At 43.4% G+C, this 18,787-nt stretch overlaps 1 protein-coding gene across 1 annotated transcript in view; it reads left to right on the forward strand.

Annotated features, from left to right (window-relative positions):
- Window positions 1–18,787, forward strand: part of LOC308092105 (guanine nucleotide-binding protein G(o) subunit alpha-like) — a 138,820-nt gene that overhangs the window by 49,550 nt on the left and 70,483 nt on the right.

Consider the following 18,787-nt stretch of genomic DNA (forward strand, 5'->3'; position numbering starts at 1 on the left):
AATAGCAGCGTTCACTCAGCCCCCCTCAGGACTATAGAAGGTTGTTTATTTATCCACACTGTCCTAGAATCTACAACATGGCTCTCCTCAAATCAGAAATGTTTAGATGCGGCTTTTGCTTGTATCAGAGGCCAAACGTTACCCAACCAAAAGTCCTGTCATGGCTGTATGACAAAATTACTTACAGTATCTCAAGAATTGGGTTCATAGCTATGAGTGTAATATAAAACGGCTTGAGAAGAGCAGGTTATTTCTACACACTGTCCGTTAAAATTATGGTCCTTTGGAAACTTTTTGAAACATTGAAATCTTTTGTGATGCTGTACCAAAGTTATTCAAAATGGAAAACACATTTACTGTATGTAGGCCCGCACATCCTGAAATGTTGACCGTACAGAATCATTCAGTTTAGTACATAGGACTCTGAGGACCACAATGGAAATAAGTCTTCGGACTTTATTGTGTTATCCTCAAACTGCTGTAACCCTGTGGTTTTATTGCATTTCAAATAAATCAAACCAAATCAAATCAAAAGTAATTGTAGAGAAGACACTGGAGCAGCTCGGACAGTTAAAGCCTCTTTTATTAAGGTGCTAGGTACAACAAGTCATTAGTACACCTTAATAAAAGAGGCTTTAACTGTCCGAGCTGCTCCGGTGTCTTCTCTACAATTGCTGTTGTCCTGCTCCTGTGACGCATGGCTTTTTGGCTTAGAGCGCAGCAGTAGACTCCCATTCTTCTCATTCAGCATAGTGTCAGTTTGAAGTGGTGCTACTATACAAATATCCCCTACTCTACCCAATCCATGACTATGTGACAAAGCGTTGATGAGGATTTATGCATTTAAGTCACGAGGTAATGTAATTGTGCTACACCCCTCCACCAACGACAGGGGGATGATTTAGTCCATCCTGTCAGTCAGCTATAGGTGCTTTTTCCTTGGTCTTGTTGGCGTCAAGGGCGAGGCTGTTCCCCTGGCACCTGAACTGACCTCATCCGTGTAGGAGGCAGACTCATCATTGTTGACAACCAGGCCTATCATCGTCGTGTCATCAGCATACTTGATGATGACTTTGGAGCTGTGCTTGAGTAGAGGAGAGGGCTCAGCACGCATCCCTGGGGTGCTCCAGTGCTGAGAGTCAGGGGGTCAGATGTGATGTTGCCCATCTTCAACAAGTCTAGTTAGTATGTTTGGGTACGGCTCCAGGTCTCTGAGCTTCGTGTCAAGCCTCGCTGGGACTATGGTGTTGAATGCCGAGCTATGGTCCACAGACAACATACATACGCACTTCAGCTTCTTGTCATCCGTGTGCGAGAGGACGATGTGAAGAGCCATGGCATGTTGCGGTGGATCTGTTTTGACGATATGGAAACTGCCACGGGTCCATCGAGGCAGGTAGCGTGGAGCAGATAAAGGGCCCTATCATGCACGTCTTAATTACCGCCAGGTTTTATTACTTAACTAAAGACGTGGAGGCGTGACAAATGCCATTTTTGCTATTATGAGTGCGGTAATCTGCGCTCTGCGCCACACGGTAAAACGGCCCTGAATTAGTCATGGGTTTGTTTGGTTGTTACTTTAATCGAACCAATCAGAGTATCGGCTGCCATTTAAGATCAGCACAAGACGCAGTGCTATTTAAAAAGTGCATTTATGCAAAAAGCTGGTCTGCACATGCCTTTAGGACGTGGCCTGGAATCCCATCAGTCCCGCTGCCTTGTGGATGTTGACTCATTGCAGTGCAGCTAAGCTTCACTGGTTCATCATATCAACGTCCAACCCTCTGGTATTGGCTCAGAAAAAATACCAGGTATTATTTCTATTCTACCCAATGAAAAACCCCAAAAGGTCGAGTAGAGTCGAGCCGGTACCATGTAGTGGAAAAGCACCATATAAGAGCCAAGTGGATCATACCAACTAAGCAAGGGTGGTCCAGTGGCCATAATACCTATACAACTCTGTCTGTATCATTCTCACGCCATCTGTCTCTTTTTAACCCATTAAGACCTGGAACGCATCTGTGTCATTTTTAGATTTTAGCTAAAAAGCATTATTTTACACTTTGGCTATTTTTGAAAAATCTTGAAAATGTGTGCAAATCTTAGTTTGAATATATATATATTTTTAAAAGGAACATTTGTTTCTCAATTCTTTGCTTCTGGGGGGTCCCTGGAACAACATATTTTGAGATGGGGGTCCGCGGCCAAATACAAACATTTTGGGGGTCCTTGACATGAAAAAGTTTGAGAACCACTGATATAAAAACATAAGTATTTTCGGAAAACCGTTAGGATTTAGAAGACATTTTTGTAGAATCGGCCTCAGGCCTCAATCGGTTAACACAAGGTCTCTCTCTCTTTCACTCTCTCTCTCTCTCTCTCTCTCTCTCTCTCTCTCTCTCTCTCTCTCTCTCTCTCTCTCTCTCTCACATACACCATCTCTTTCTCAAGTTCTCTTCCATTCTCTGTTTCTGTGTTTGCTCTGGCTGTCAGCATTTTTATTTACACACACTTGCTTCTCGTTTGAGGGTGGTAAACTGGTGCAGTCGGTCGATAACTTACCCAGCGCAGTCTGTTTTCTTTGACTTTTACGCAGGCACTAACGAAACCTCCTGTTTTAGCACACCGATAAAAACGTCACTGTGGACGTTGCTTTCCTGACGTGGGTGTGTCAGCAGTATTCTGCTGTCTAATGACAGTCATATCTAACCAGCAAACACACATTATGGGATTCTTCCCCTTCATTTGGAGAGCCATGACGACTAGGCTCACAGGCAGTGGTGGAAAAAAGTACTCACATTTTTTACTCAAGTAAAAGTATCAATACTGCAATATAGAAATAATCAAGTAAAAGTCCGGAATTCAAAATTTACTTGGGTAAAAGTACAAAAGCATTGGTATCAAAATGTACTTAAAGTATCAAAAGTAGAAAGTACTCAGTATTCAGAATGTCCCATTTCCCAAGTTTTTAAATGTATAAAATGTTCTATAAACTCACAATGTGTCGCAACGCATTGTGAGCTTGTAGATTGTGAGCTTGTAGATCGGCTTAAATGGCCGAAATGTATATAGGGGGTGGAGTGGGTAATGTATGTTTTGTAATAATAATCAAAATCTACTAAGTAACTAAAGTTTTCAAATAATTGTAGTGGAGTAAAAGTATAATATTTGCCTCTGAGATGTTGAAGTAAAAGTACTGAAAATTAGAAATACTCTAGTAATTCAGACCTTCAATCGTCTGACAACGCAAGATTACATGTTTACTGGATAGAACGCACAGACTGGTAATAAGAATGGCCATCGTTGCCGTGAGGTGGAAACCTCATGTCCAAAACTGTTACTTTTCAGGATTAAAATGTTGAAATGGCAAAAATAGCTATTATTGCTACTTTGGTGTGACAGTGTAGCATGACAAAGTCGTTGGGCGTTGATTTACGAAAAACATAAAAAGTTAAACTATGGAGATAAGAGGTTCTGCCTGACAGCGCCACGTAGAATGCCAGTGTTCTTGCGGTGGATTGGCTGTCCTTTTCATTAGGCCCACCATGGCACCAGCTGTAGCCGTCCCACTGCTGTGTCAAACTGCTGAACCCATCAATTGTGCTGCCAGCAAACATTAACATTACCATCCTCTAACTAGAGGCCGCTGTGTCCAGGGTCTGACCTTAACCTTGACCAGGTGTCAATCTTGTTCAGATACAGGGAAATAGATATTGCATGTATGTACAGCCAGATGCTAAAAGTTTGATGAATACCAGAGCATGTGTAAATCTATTCTTACTGAATATGGACAAATTATTTCTACTCATGATTCATAGATGAGACCTTGTGTGTGTGTGTGTGTGTGTGTGTGTGTGTGTGTGTGTGTGTGTGTGTCAGCATATTGGTATGGATGCCTGCGTCCTTGGTGCTGCGTAGCTCACTTGGTAATGGAGTACTGACTCAGTTATTTTCCTGCTGGGCCCCGTCTCCACTGATCTATTGACACACACACACACACACACACACACACACACACACACACACACACACACACACACACACACACACACACACACACACACACACACACACACACACACACACACACACACACACACACACACACACACACACACACACACACACACACACAGAAGATGCCACCAGGATACAAGGACAGGTGTTTATGACATGCAGTCTTGCTGAATTACTATAGTACTAGTAGCATACAGTACAAGCATCACACACACACACACACACACACACACACACACACACACACACACACACACACACACACACACACTACCTCTGTCTGATTCTGGGATACCTCAGCAAGCACTTGTTTAATTCGTTGCTGTCGGGCAGAAACCTCTTACCGCCACTATGTTAACTTTCTGTGTTTTTTTCACACTACAGTGTCACACAAAAGCATCAAAAATAGTAGATCTTCCAGCTTGAAACGCGGCACCAAGCGACACGTTTTGAGCTTGTAGATCTGCTACTTTTGATATTTTAGTTATATGAATGCTGAAAAGTAACAGTTTTGGACATATGAGGTTTCCACCTGACAGAAATTAATTGTATTGGGGGACACATTTCAGCGTTACACAGCAACGTTGTGGAGAGTGAGAGATAAAAGAGAGTGGTAAAGACCTGGGAAAGAGTGAGATGGAAAGAAATGACCAAAACGAGTGTAAATGTGTGTGGGGGAGGATTTAATTGGCATAATGACTAAATTGTGGAGAAAAAGATGATAGATTATAAAATCCCACCCTGTGTGAAGTGGGCGCTGTCTTGCTAGCTAAGCACATTTATTGAAACACTCTTTATGATGGAAGAAACCATAACTTTAAAAAAAACCAATTTATGTTTTTTTTTAAGTTATGGTTTCTTATATAGGGCTATGCACATGTGTCATCACAGTCCTGAATAGACTGTGATTGGCCAATCACGGTGCAGGGTTAGGCGGGGTACATTTTTGTACATTTTTGGCCAATCACAGCGCAGGATTTGTTGTACAAATATCCAAACCTCACTTATAGGGGTCAAAATCATAGATTACTTTGTGCAGTGCCCGTTATCACAATACTTTGAGGCCAGTGTATGATGTCAGTACTATGATGACATCAGGATCAGGGATATTCATACATGGGCATAAAAGTGACGCAGACAGACAGACAGAAAGAGAGATCTCCATATATGGGTATATGGAGAGTGTGTGTGTGTGTCCGCCCGCCCGCAGATAATCTTGCAAACTACTGGGAAGATCAGTGTCATATTGGCCAATTGGGCTCAATTTCCCGAATATGTTTCCGTAGATGATGATAATTGAAGTAATTGCTTGGGTGACGAATGACGATCATTCTGCAATAAAAGTTCCGTGAGAGTCACACCCCACCACTGTAGCCAGTCTGACTCTGACATGTAAATACACAGTATGACAGTGGTTCTCACACTTGCCTCCACTAACAGATGGTCACTATGTGTGTGTGTGTGTGTGTGTGTGTGTGTGTGTTTTGGCATTTGAAGGGTAATCAATGCCCTACCGACTACAGCTGCTAATTGAAGGTTAACAGATAGCATCAGCATGAGTCTGTCTTCCCCTCTGCTGCTTTTCAGCTGTAATTTCTGCCCTGCTTAAGACCAGCATTATCCTACAGACACACACACACACACGCAAACACACACACACACACGCACGCACACACACATGCACACGCGTATGCCCAACACGTGAGCTTGCTATATCAAGACAGATTTCCATAGCTTTCCTTTGTGGTGTTTTTGTATAACACTTTACTTAAAGGTTGTGTCCTTAATGCATTATAATCACATTTATAATGCATTATAATCGTATTTATAAGGCTTCATAACACTCGTTATAAATGTTTATAATTATAACGACGTATAACGAGGTTTATGAAATATTATAAGCGCTGGTCATTATTTATAATTATTATAAGCTCAGCAGAACAGCACATTATAACTACCATAACTTCAGTCAGTTATAAAACGTCTTTAACACTTGGGGGTCCGTGGCCTAATGCAGTGGTTCTGGATCAGGGCCCACTTGAAAATCCTGAAAGCGTTCGCGGCCCAGCTTCCGTTGTTAAGTGGTCAGATGGGTGGGCCCACTGGGCCGCGTACATTTACAGAGCATGTTTATTTATTTTAATGTTAAATCAATGGACTGTGTTCCGGCTTGGATCAATGGAACCAATGAGGCTACTTTAAAGACACTTAGTTTATAACTCACTAATTCTGGTATTATAATGCATTATAGACCCGACCCCCGGGCCCATACACAAACATACTACATCATCTAGACGTAGATACACAACTCTCCCATCCTGCATTTAGCCTTCATTAGCACCGCAGCTGCTACTGCAGCAGCTCATTGACCAGCAGTACACCCACTGGTGCCGGCCCTGGCTCATTAAACACTTTAACCCTATATGTTTCATTGACCGGGGTCCCCCCAGGGCTCTATCCTTGGCCCCCTTCTTTTTCCCCCTAACATTTTGTGGATGTAAACAATAATAATGTCCAACAGACAGCCTACTCGGCGCATCACTCCCCCGGGTCCTCGAGCAAAATACGCACTCCGGGTTTGAACTCAGTCACTCAGGCGGTTCTCAAGATGGACGGACGGACGGACACGCACACATCCGCGCATTTTGTGAATTCATAGAAGGATTACAGAATTTTAAATGCCTATAGGAAACATGTTTGTTAATATGAATATCACTATAATCATATTACATGTAATCATTTAATCTATTACTATCTGATATTCAGTACTGTGTGTGTGTGGGGGTGTGTGTGTGTGTGTGTGTGTGTGTGTGTGTGTGTGTGTGTGTGTGTGTGTCTGAAGATGTCAAGATAGAAACATTGTGATGCCTGCTGTTGTCATGGTAGCAGAGAGTGGAAGAGGCAGAGCCAGAGATGCAGCAGGTCAGATAGTGAAGTGCTGTAATGAGTTTCAACTATCTGCACAATCTGCATAACCTGCAACACACACGCTTGTATTACTATATTTTTTATTGCGAGGACATTGATATTTTAGGACGGCAATTTTATGAATACAATATTTTTTTACTCTGATATTTTTTAACCCTAAAGCCAAAAATAGCAGATCTTCAAGCACACCACCCGTTGCACTGTGACGTGTGGTGGGCTTGTACGTCTGCTATTTTCGGTGCATGACACCGTTGCGCGACTAAGTATAAATCAGGAATAACTCCAATCCCAATCTGGGAACCCATTCGGTAAAAAAAAAAATGGGGGCATGAACTCCTTTTTTGTGTTTGATGAACTCTGTTTGGCTCCTCCCCTTTTTTAGTCCACTTCCTCCCGGGAGCCTTTGTGTTTATTCCTACTAATAACAACATTACATGTTTAATCTGCTGTTAGCAGAATCTGTCCTAACCTCTTATGTCTAACCCTGACCCCAACCTAAATCTTTTCCTAACTCTAAAATGTAATCTTCTTTTAACCATAAAACCATTTATCTTGTGTGAGGACCAGGAAAATGGTCCTCACTGTCTGTCTGGGATATTTGGCACACACACACACGTGCACACACGCGCACGCACGCACGCGCACACACACGCACACACAGTAACAACATTCACAGTGACAGTGTTGGGTCAGCTTGCCACCCAGAGCGTAAGCTTGTTTAAAGGTGATACATCATTCTGCTTCAAGGAAAATGACTGTGTATTGAGAGGCGGGGGAGAAGGGTGTAGGAGACTAAGGGAGTAGGAAAGGAGAAGATGGAGAGTGCAGGAGAGGTGAGAGGGTAGATGAGAGGAGAGAGGGTGCAGGAGAGGTGAGAGGGTAGATGAGAGGAGAGGAGAGAGGGTGCAGGAGAGGTGAAGTGAAGGTGAAAAGAGGAAAAGCTGAATCCACCTCAATCCATTGGAGTTGTTTTTAAGTAGTTGCTCTCCCTCATTCTCTCTTTCTCTGTCTGTCTGTCTGTCTGTCTGTCAGTCTCTTTCCCTCTCTCCCTCCTTTTCCTCCCCCTTTCTGTCTCTTCTACTCCAGTCTCTCTCTCCCTCTCTGTCTTTCTTTCCACTCCTCTCTCCCCCCTGTCTCTCCAGTAAGGATGGAGGGTTTATTTCATTAAATATTAACTTCATAAAAAGCTGCATCTGCCTCTTTATCAATAATTTACACTTAAATGGAGTGTTCCCCTGAGGAACACTGTGTGTGTGTGTGTGTGTGTGTGTGTGTGTGTGTGTGTGTGTGTGTGTGTGTGTGTGTGTGTGTGTGTGTGTGTGTGTGTGTGTGTGTGTGTGTGTGTGTGTGTGTGTGTGTGTGTGTGTGTTGGGGGGGGGGGGGGAAGCTTGAGGGGTTACAGTAAGCACCATTGAAATATAAGGTCCATCCATCAATGCGTCACTCAGTCCCACCAGCTTCCTCTCCATTCCTCATCCTAATCCCTCCATCCGTCTTTACCTCCTCCTTCCATCCGTCTTTACCTACTCCTCTCATCCCTCCATCCGTCTTTACCTCCTCCCATCACCCCTCCATCTGTCTTTACCTCCTCCTCTCATCCTTCCATCCATCTTTACCTCCTTAAAGTGGAACAGAGAAGTAGAGCTGTCACCATCATCACTTTTTACTTGACTAATTAATTGTCAATAATAATTGCGATTATGGATTAAATAGTGTTTTTGCTATTGAACTTTAGAACATATAAATTAAAATGACAAAAGTAAACAAAAGTTGCTCAGGACAGATATGACAAATAACTTACATTTATAATATTAATTGTGATTTATCTAAAATAATAATAACGATTAGGCGATTATGTAATAATTGTGACGGATCTGCAGAAAAGAAGTGGAACAGAGAGATAAAGAGAGGGAGAGACGGAGAGAGAGAGGTAACAAAAGTGAGTTGATGAGGAGAGTGAGATATGAACATGGCAGAAACAGAAGCCAAGAAAATGTCACGTTTCTATTTATAGCTTGTTCTCGGATAAATATCCCAGCAGCCTTGCTGTTGTCAGACGCTAACAGTCAATGCTTTTACTGTGAAAGGCATAACAAAAAGGGCTCTCTGATTCACAGCTCGTCAAGGGTTATGACAGACTCTTTTTTTTGTCTGATATGTCTGTCTGACCTGGCTGGCTGGCATATATCAGCCCTTTTTTTGGTTGACTTTTTTTCGATCGGTTTCGGCAATTATGCGTGCCAATGTGCGTCATGAGCTTTGTTAGTTTTTGAATAGGGCTGCAGTACAGAAGTGTGCACAGTATGCACTTTGCACCGCAGTCTGGCTTTAGGAGAAGGCTTAAGGAAAAGTACAGGACTGCACATGATAGCCTATACATGGCAAAATCTTTAGTGATAATTTAACATAAACATTTTGGAAACGTGTTTATGGAAATGAGAAAGTATACGGGCCAATCAGAAATAGATTAACACTGACTATATACACGACTACAGTACAGAAAAGATTATGAAAAAGTTGTCATGCTGCAGATTGGCTGTTATTAGTGTTGTCAGCCGTGCGACACGATAAGCAGCGACCAAGTATAAAATCGGGCATAAACATGCTGGGGGACGAAAAACGAAACCAAACAAAGCATTTTGTTGTTGATGATGTGGAACATGTGTGTGGTCAGCCTGGTTTCCTACCCTCAAGACCCTCGTTCTGGGGCTGCAGCCTTTTAACCACTGACTCTATTGATTGCATGCTGGAGGAAAGTGTGTGTGTGTGTGTGTGTGTGTGTGTGTGAATTGTGCTGTGACATAATAACATGGGCCCCAACGTGTCTGGACTTTTAATGGAGTGCTGGTTTACTCTCTCTCTCTCTGTTCATCCCACTGTGTCTCTCTCTCTCTCTCTCTCTCTCTCTCTCTCTCTCTCTCTCTCTCTCTCTCTCCCTGACTCTGTGTCCCTCCCCCTCTCTGTCCCCCTCTATCTGTTAACCCATTAAGGCCTGAGATCGATTCTACAAATGTCAGTTTTCTGAAAATATTTGTTGCTATATCAGTGGTGCTCTCATACTTTTTCAGGTCAAGGACCCCCAAAATGATATGTATTTGGCCGTGGACCCCCATCTCAAAATGTTTTGTTCCAGGGACCTCCCCCCAGAAGCAAAGATTTGAGTTAACAAATGTTCGCTTTAAAATATATATATATTCAAAGATTTGCACACATTTTCAAGATTGAGTGCCACGCTACGAGCTTGTAGATCTGCTATTTTTGAATAGCCAAAAGAAGTCTAAAATGACACAGATGCGTTCCTGGTCTTAATGGGTTAAAGGGGGACACACTCTCACGCTGTTGATCCATTATTTCAGCTCATTGTTAGTAGCTATAATAGATCCATTGGTTCTCAAAGTGCGTTCCAGGGTTTTGTCCGGTTCTCGGAAAACCGTAGATCCGTCCCCAAATTGCCATTCAGCGCACACACATGCCAAGTGTGAGACCGAACGGTCAGACACACACAGACAGACAGAGGTTCTGTGAATTATAGATGGATATCTGACTCTATATACAGTACGTACATCCTGATCCATGATAATAAGCACAACAGACTGAGGGACACTATATTTTGCACTTGCATTTGACTACATACAGTACAGCAAATACCTCGGTATCATTCTTGTACCTGTACTCTGTAACTGATATTTTTGAGCGGTGTAGAGGGTTTAGGACCAATCCGAGGCGAAAGTTTTTCTTTCCGTCGTGAAAATTTGTCTTTCGCTGTGACGCCATGCTGTGGAAAACACGCCCATAGGCTAAGCTCTGCAGGACGTGCTGTGATTGGCTAGCGAGACACATGATGAAATTAACTTCAAACTTCGCAGACGTGCTGTGATTGGCTGGCGAGACGCATGATGAAATTAATAATAATGTAAAAAATGTAAGCACGTCACTTCGCAGGACGTGCTGTGATTGGCTACCGAGATGCATGATGAAATTAATAACTCATAAATAGCACCGCTCACTTCACACTGGGTGTGATTTTTTTAATTCATACAACATCAACAATATAACTGCAGTCGTAGTAAGCTCGCAGAAAGCAGTTTCCCTCCTACTACTCCTTTTTATACTTGGTGTAAAATGATATAATGTCACTATAAAGTTGATTTTGATGTCACGACTAAATCCTGACGGATCTTCTCTCCTGGACATCTCCTGGTCCTCTGTCTCTACCCCTGGTCCTCTGTCTCTACCCCTGGTCCTCTGTCTCTACCCCTGGTCCTCTGGTTGAACTAGACCAGTGCTTCTCAAACTTTTTCACGACAAGGACCCTTAAAAATTTACACTGACATGTCGTCTCTGTCGGGTGCAAACCTCATACGTCCAAATCCAAAACTGTCACTTTTCAGGATTCAAATTCAAAAGTAGCAGATCTACAAGCTTTGTGGATCTGCTACTTTGGATGCTTTTGTGTGGCGCCGCTGTAGTGTGATCACGTACTGTAGGGCGTTAATTTATAAAAAATAGTAAACAGTTAAAATACCCAGATAAAGAGGTTTCTGCCCGACAGCAACAATGTATATTTGGTCCAGTGTTAAAAAGGGTCTTTAAACTGATTATTATGATGCTATACTGTATATTAACTAATTTAGCTGCAGGGGACCCCCCCTGGAACCACATCAAGGACCCCTGGGGGCGTCCCCCGGACCCCACTTTGAGAACCACTGAAGTAGACAGCTGGGTTTATGTATGTGTATTGTGTGTACACAGTACTAGCAGACTGCCTCGCTGAGCCCCTCTCCCCTAGAGGACATCACTGACCTGTTTGTAAAGCACACACATAATGTACTACTTACTGTATATACATATAACCTCCTATCTCCATATTTCGTAAATTAACCCATTCAATCCGGGAACACATCTGTGTCATTTTAGGATTTCTTTGTCTATTAAGAAATAGCAGATATACAAGCTCATAGCACGGCACCGAGTGCCGCGCTATGAGCTTGTAGATCTGCTATTTTTATGAAAAATCGTGAAAATGTGTGCAAATCTTTGAATATATATATTATTTCAAAGCGAACATTTGTAACTAAAATCTTTGCTTCGTTCTGGGGGAGGTCCCTGGAACAAAATGTTTTGAGATGAAGAAGGGGGGGGGGGTTATTTGGTATGCCAAATAGGCATATCATTTTGAAAAAGTTTGAGAACCACTGATATTATTGCAACATAGGTTTTTTTCAAATAACTGTTAGGATTAAGAAGACATTTGTAGATTGAATAGGCTGACGCCCTACTTGATCACACTACTACAGCGTCACACAGAAGTATCAAAAGCAGCAGATCTGCTACTTTTGCTGTTTTTGAATATGAATCCTGAACAGTTTTAGAGATACACATGCATGCATTGCACAAAATGCACACACGCATGCATCCAGACACACACGCACGCACACTGTATATTTGCAAATGTCACACTGTATACTGTAACTGTCAGCCCAGCTTTCCTCTGAGGTCTTACTTCAGTAGATCACTTCAGTCATTTTCAAACATTGGAACAGTTCCTGGATCAGCGGAAGTAGTTCAAAGACATTGTAAATACTGAGCCACCGCTAGACTGAGATGATCTGCATCCTGTATAATACAGTATGGATTATAGACCGACTGTATGGAGCCACTGGAGCGTACACATGCAGCACAGCTTGGCCTACAGTACACACAATGTCTCACTGTCATACGATACAGCTTGCCAGCGACAACTGATTCAAAACGTTGTCTGTACTTTCTGGTGCTAATTAGCATATAGCCTCGCGTCACCAGGCTTTCCACCGCGGAGGAAAGCCTGGCATTCGTTCTAAACTGGCCCGTGTGATCCGGTTTAGAAAAAAGAGGAAAAAAATAATCGTGGTTAGTTCCGGTTGGCGTCACATTGTTTTTGTTCCCCAGAATCCCCACATAATGTGAATCAATTAGTTTAGTCTCGCTAGTTGTGCTACGAGTTAGAATAAAAGATTGACAGACCAAACAACTATTATACCAACAGAAACAAAACGATTATACCAAACTAAACAAGTTTTAAACTAGGGGAAGCATTTTGGAGATACACGGCGCCGGTGGTTCTGGTCGTTGGTTCCGGCCACCTGATGGCGAAAAGTTATTTCCGCTCCGACCGGATCAGAAACCTCAAAATGGAAGACCCTCAACTTAATATATTTTGGTCGCAGACCCCCATCTGAAAATATTTTGTGCCAGAAATATAGTTTTTGCTTTTTACCCCCAATTTAGTCGTTAAGCCAATTCACCCCCCCCCCCCCCCCCACACATACACATTTGTGTGTGTTGGCACTGCTGTTGTATCCTACTGGCTCACCTGACAGTGAGGTGCCCCCACCGGGAGGACGTAGAGCCAACTCCTCCCGCCCAACACTCCCCGCTGACAGGTGCCGCCTGTGCCAGCATGAGGAGCCATTAAGACTTTATTTGTCCCTTTAGTTTACTCTCTTGCCAAATGACACGATCATGGATTCTGCTGCATTCAATTATTCCTTGAATATAGGATACAATATAGGACTCAGTAAACATTGACCTGTGTGTAAGGCTGCCACTGTGTAGAGAGAGAGAGAGGAAGCAAGGGAGGAAAGGAAAGTCTGCAGCAATGTAAAGGCGTGGAGGGGTGTGTTACTGTTAATGGCATCGTGTTCTACGTCTCTGCAGGACGACGCAACCCAACGCACACACTCACACTCACACTCACACACACACACACACACACACACACACACACACACACACACACACACACACACACACACACACACACACACACACACTCTCACACTCACACTCACACACACACTGAGTTCTTTGATGCATAATATGTCTCACCACTGCACTGTGTGTGTGTGTGGTGTGTTTGGGTGTGTGTGTGTGGGTGTGTGGTAGAGCTGTTGCCGGTACCAAGCTGCCTCCCTGCTTCCTATCAGAGGCAGAGAGAGACCCACGCATAGAGAGAGAGAGAGAGAGCTCAGTGGGCACATTTTGTAGCGTTGCTATCGGGTGGAAACCTTGTATGTCCAAACTGTTACATTTTTATTATTCATTTTAAAACATTTTAAAATAGTGAAAATAGCCGATCTACAAGCTTTGTGAGCCTGTAGTCACTATACTTTAGTGTGACACTCTTGTCTTGATGAAGTATGGCATTCATTTACGGAAATAAATACATAAATTGAAACATGGAGATACAAGGTTTCTGCCCGACAGCAGCGATAGATATGATGGTAGAGTAATGGGCCCAAATGTATGAGAGATACCGAGGCAGAAAGAGAAAGGAAAAAGGGAGTGGGGAAGAAAAGAGTGTGTGTGTGTGTGTGTGTGTGTGTGTGCTTAAAGTGCTCAGTCAGCTGGTGCAGCGCTGCTGCTTTTTTAGCCGCAGGGTATTAATACTCTCTCTTTCCCTCGCCCTCACACACACACACACACACACACACACACACACACACACACACACACACACACACACACACACACACACACACACACACACACACACACATACGCACGTCGCACGGACACACACACACACACACACTACTGTACTTTTTTTCCCCCCAGAAATCTTTAGTTTTCATTTGAACTTTGGTTGTGTGTATGGGGGGGGGGGGGGTTATACACTGTTCTCACAAGTATAGTAGAAATAGACATTGTGAGAACTATTTTCCGGGTCCTCACGAGATAAATGGTGTACAAAAGATTCAGTTTGGGGTTAGGGGGCAGGGATTAGACATCTTAGGGTTAGGGGTAACGGTCAGAGTTATACCTTATTTATGCTTATAGCTGCGAGCCAGCAGATCTTCTTGTAAGCTCACGATGCATCGCAAAACGCAATTTTCGGCTTTAGCGTTAGGGTAAAAAATAAATTGCATTCATAAAATCACCATCCTAAAATAGTGATATCCTCACAAGTACAGTAATACAAATGTGTGTGTGTGTGTGTGTGTGTGCGTGTGCATGCTTCGCTGCACCATCTCAAATGCGATTGATGTGGGAATCCCAGATATAAAAGAAGGGCCCCACGGTGCACCCACACACACATCAACATTAAAGAGAATCCAACTCATTCATATTGCATGGCTTGGTGAATGGGTTCAAGGCCCATTCTTCTATACGTGTTCATATCGATTTTGACTCGGTGGAAGACTCACACACACACCAGACATCAAACTAAGATATCAAACGGACTAACGAAGCGCTAACATGACATGTCTGTCTGTGTCACTAACGCCGCCTCTTAACCAGCCCTCACAATTCATCAGTGATGTGATCTCCCGGCAGTAAGGGTCGACGCGCCGTTGCAAAGCAAGGTCACCAGCGTCTCGGAAGCAGCAACTTGACGGCTCAATTTAACGGCTGCGTACTGATGCATACAGTTTCAGCGAACCACTTAAGCCAGTGGCTCTCAAACTTTTTCATATCAAGGACCCCCCAAATTGATGTGTATTTGGCTGCGGAGTCGGACCCCCCATCTGAAAATGTTACGTGCCAGGGACCCCCCACTTTCAAGATTTTTCAAAATGCTCAAACATAGCAGATATACAAGCTCTGTGAGCTTGTATATCTGCTATTTTTTAATAGCCAATATTGATAGTGGTTAAAATGATTGTGATGCTACATTAACACATTCTGCTGGGAACTTCCCCCAAGGACACCTGGGGGTCCCCGGACCCCACTTTGACGTCGGCTATCCACAAGTTTCCCAGGGCATGGTGGGCATCACTTCCTGTCGATTTGATCAGGTATCAGGGATCAAATCGACAGGAAGTGATGCCCACCATTCCCTAGGAAACTTGTGGATACAATTACAAATACTGGTGGTTTAATGTCATTTAATGGTTATGGCTAAAGGTTTCTGCCCGACAGCAACAATATGCAAAGTGCCCCTCCTTTCTCAAATAACGCTCTCTGTGGACACCGCGCCTTACAACTGTACTTTTCCCTTTCTACACCAAATCTCTTTGCCAAAAAATTGCCGATCTACAAGCTCACAATGCGTTTTTTTGGCGAATGATCCCTCAAGAATAGGCATGCTGGGCTTCAAGTGGTTAAAGTTTTCCCTCAAATCCAGCTTGTGCCGCACGCACACACGCATGCACGTACACACGCACAGGCACACACGCACACACACACACACACGTATGCATGCATGCACACCGCAGTAGAAGATGATCTTTTGGAAAACCCTGCGATTGTACACTTGGGATTTAAACCCACGGTGAAGGGACAGTTTGGGAGTGCCTGCCAGCTAGCACACTCCATGTGCACACGCGCATGCATGCGCGCACACACACACACACACACACACACACACACACACACACACACACACTTATGCTGAGATGATTCACAAACATTTCTAGGCCGTGTGCACACTCGCACGTGTGCATTTGCGCCTGTGTGTGTGTGTGTGACTGTGAAAATAAGATAATGTGATTCAACAGCTCTTATCTCTAATGGCCTCACAGCTCTAATGCACACATACACGCTTTAGTTATATTTAGGGAAGGGCGTGTGTGTGTGTGTGTGTGTGTGTGCGTGTATCCAATTCTAGGGTGTGTAATATAGAGTGGGGTGTTTCATTTCCGTCCTGTTCTCTTCTCCTTTTCTCCTCTCTCTGTCGCTCCTTCTTGTTTTTTGCGCTCTCTCTTAATCTTTTTCTCTCTCTCTCTCTCTCTGTCATTGTGAACCTCTTTCACAGGCCTCTTCTTTTCATCTCTGTCCATCACCCAGCCCCTCATCTCGCTCTCGCTCTCGCTCTCTCTCTCACACACACACACACACACACACACACACACACACACACACACACACACACACACACACACACACACACACACACACACACATACTCTCACCTCAAACATACATTTCTGTCTCTTGTAGTGGACAATCAAGTGTTCTGAATGTGAACACGATCTCTCCTCCTCCCTTTAGGGCATTGGTTCTCAAAGTGGGGTCCGGGGACCTCCAGGGGTCCCCAGCAAAATTAGTTAATATAGCGTCACGATCATTTTAACCACTTTATCCATTTATATGTTGGCTATTCAAAAATAGCAGATCGCGCCACGCTGCGAGCTTGTACATCTGCCATTTTTGAAAACAAATCTCGAAAAATCACAAAAATGTTGAATATTTTTGAATAAACACAAATCATCTCTTCTGAGGGTCCCTGGCACAAAACCTTTTCAGCTGGGAACCGGCAAATATATATCAATTTGGGGGTCCTTGACACGAAAACTGATCTACAGTATGCTATGCGTTCACATCTGGTGTTTTTAACTGGCCACCTAGAGCAGTGGTTCTCAACCTGTGGGTCAGGACCCCCAGGGGGGTCCCCACATGATTTTGGGGGGGGTCCCCAGATGATAGTGAAGTTACAATTTAAGGACTTTTAAGATCTTTTTAATACCTTTATCAAAAACAAAAAGCGAAATGAAGAAAAAGACCATTACTGCAACAAAAGTAATCAACAAACTATACTATAGAACATTGTCAAATAATATAAGAAAGTGGCAAACATTTTGAAAATAGACGATCTACAAGTAGATCTGCTATTTTCCGAATATTTATCCGTGGAACGGAGTCAAACAAAATGGGGGGTCCCCAGTTCAAATATGATTATTTTGGGGACCACTGGCCTAGAGCTAGTTCTCTCTCTCCCTCGCTCACACTATTTCTCTGTCTCTCTCTCTCTCTGTCTGTCTGTCCGTCTCTCGCGGTCTCTCTGGGTGGGTTTTTCATTCAGCTTTCTATAAGACCCCTCGGCCCTCGCCAGTCTCTAGGATACCAGCCCGTTACCGTAGCAACCTGGCTTTGCCGGCCACTTCCAAAGGAAGCGGTCACCTGACCTCTTATCTCGCGCGCTATTGGCCGCTTGTGTTTAGGCTGCATCTCTTCACATGGGGTGGGGTAGGGGCAGCAAATTCTCATTCTTGTCATTTTCATGCTCCAAAAACCCCTTCCCCCCCCTTCTCTCTTCTCTCCACCACTTTTTCTTTCTTTCTCGGTCCTCATCCTCTCTTTCTGTCCCTCCCCCTCGCTCTCTCTCGCTCTCTCACTCTCACTCTCTCTCTCTCTCACTCTCTCTCGCTCTGAATTAAATTATGTTCAATTTAATTCAGTACATTAAAATTCAACATGCTATATTGGCATGACGGTATATAACAAGAAATAAATTGCCAAAGGCTCTGTCTGTCCGTCTCTCTCTCTCTCTCTCTCTGTGTCTGTCTGTCTGTCTGTCTGTCTGTCTGTCTGTCTTATCTGTTTATCCATTTATATGTTGGCTATTAAACAATTGCAGATCTACAAGCTCGTGCAGTACATCTGCTATTTTTTTTAATATCGAAAATGTATGGAAAATGTAATAATTTTTTAACATAAATCTTCTCTTCTGGGGGTCGCTGGCGCAAAGCATTTTCAGAAGGGGGTCCGCGGCCAAATACGTATCAATTTGGGGGTTCTTGACACGAAAAAGTTTGAGAACCACTGGTCTGGGTAATACCAGGAGTCCCGGACACACAGTTAAATGTAAAAAACTAAACAAATTTAAGCTAATTTCACAGTTGGGTGATGCCCACTTTGTAATGGACCCACTTAGATTTTGAACACAGGCCCCTTTTGTCCAGCGACCACAAGCTAACCTAACACACCACAGTCTTATGTTGTTCAATTTAAGTTAGAAATTGGATAATTATTATTTTTCAGACAATATTAGAAGTAAGTGAGATCAGTATCAGGGCTAGAGAAGTGGACTGGCTTATACTGCAACCAACTCAACAGTTTCACTTTATAAGGAGCCACAGTT

This window comes from Gymnoscopelus braueri (assembly GCF_963280865.1).
Source record: "Gymnoscopelus braueri genome assembly, chromosome: 9".
Taxonomy (NCBI): Eukaryota; Metazoa; Chordata; class Actinopteri; order Myctophiformes; family Myctophidae; genus Gymnoscopelus; species Gymnoscopelus braueri.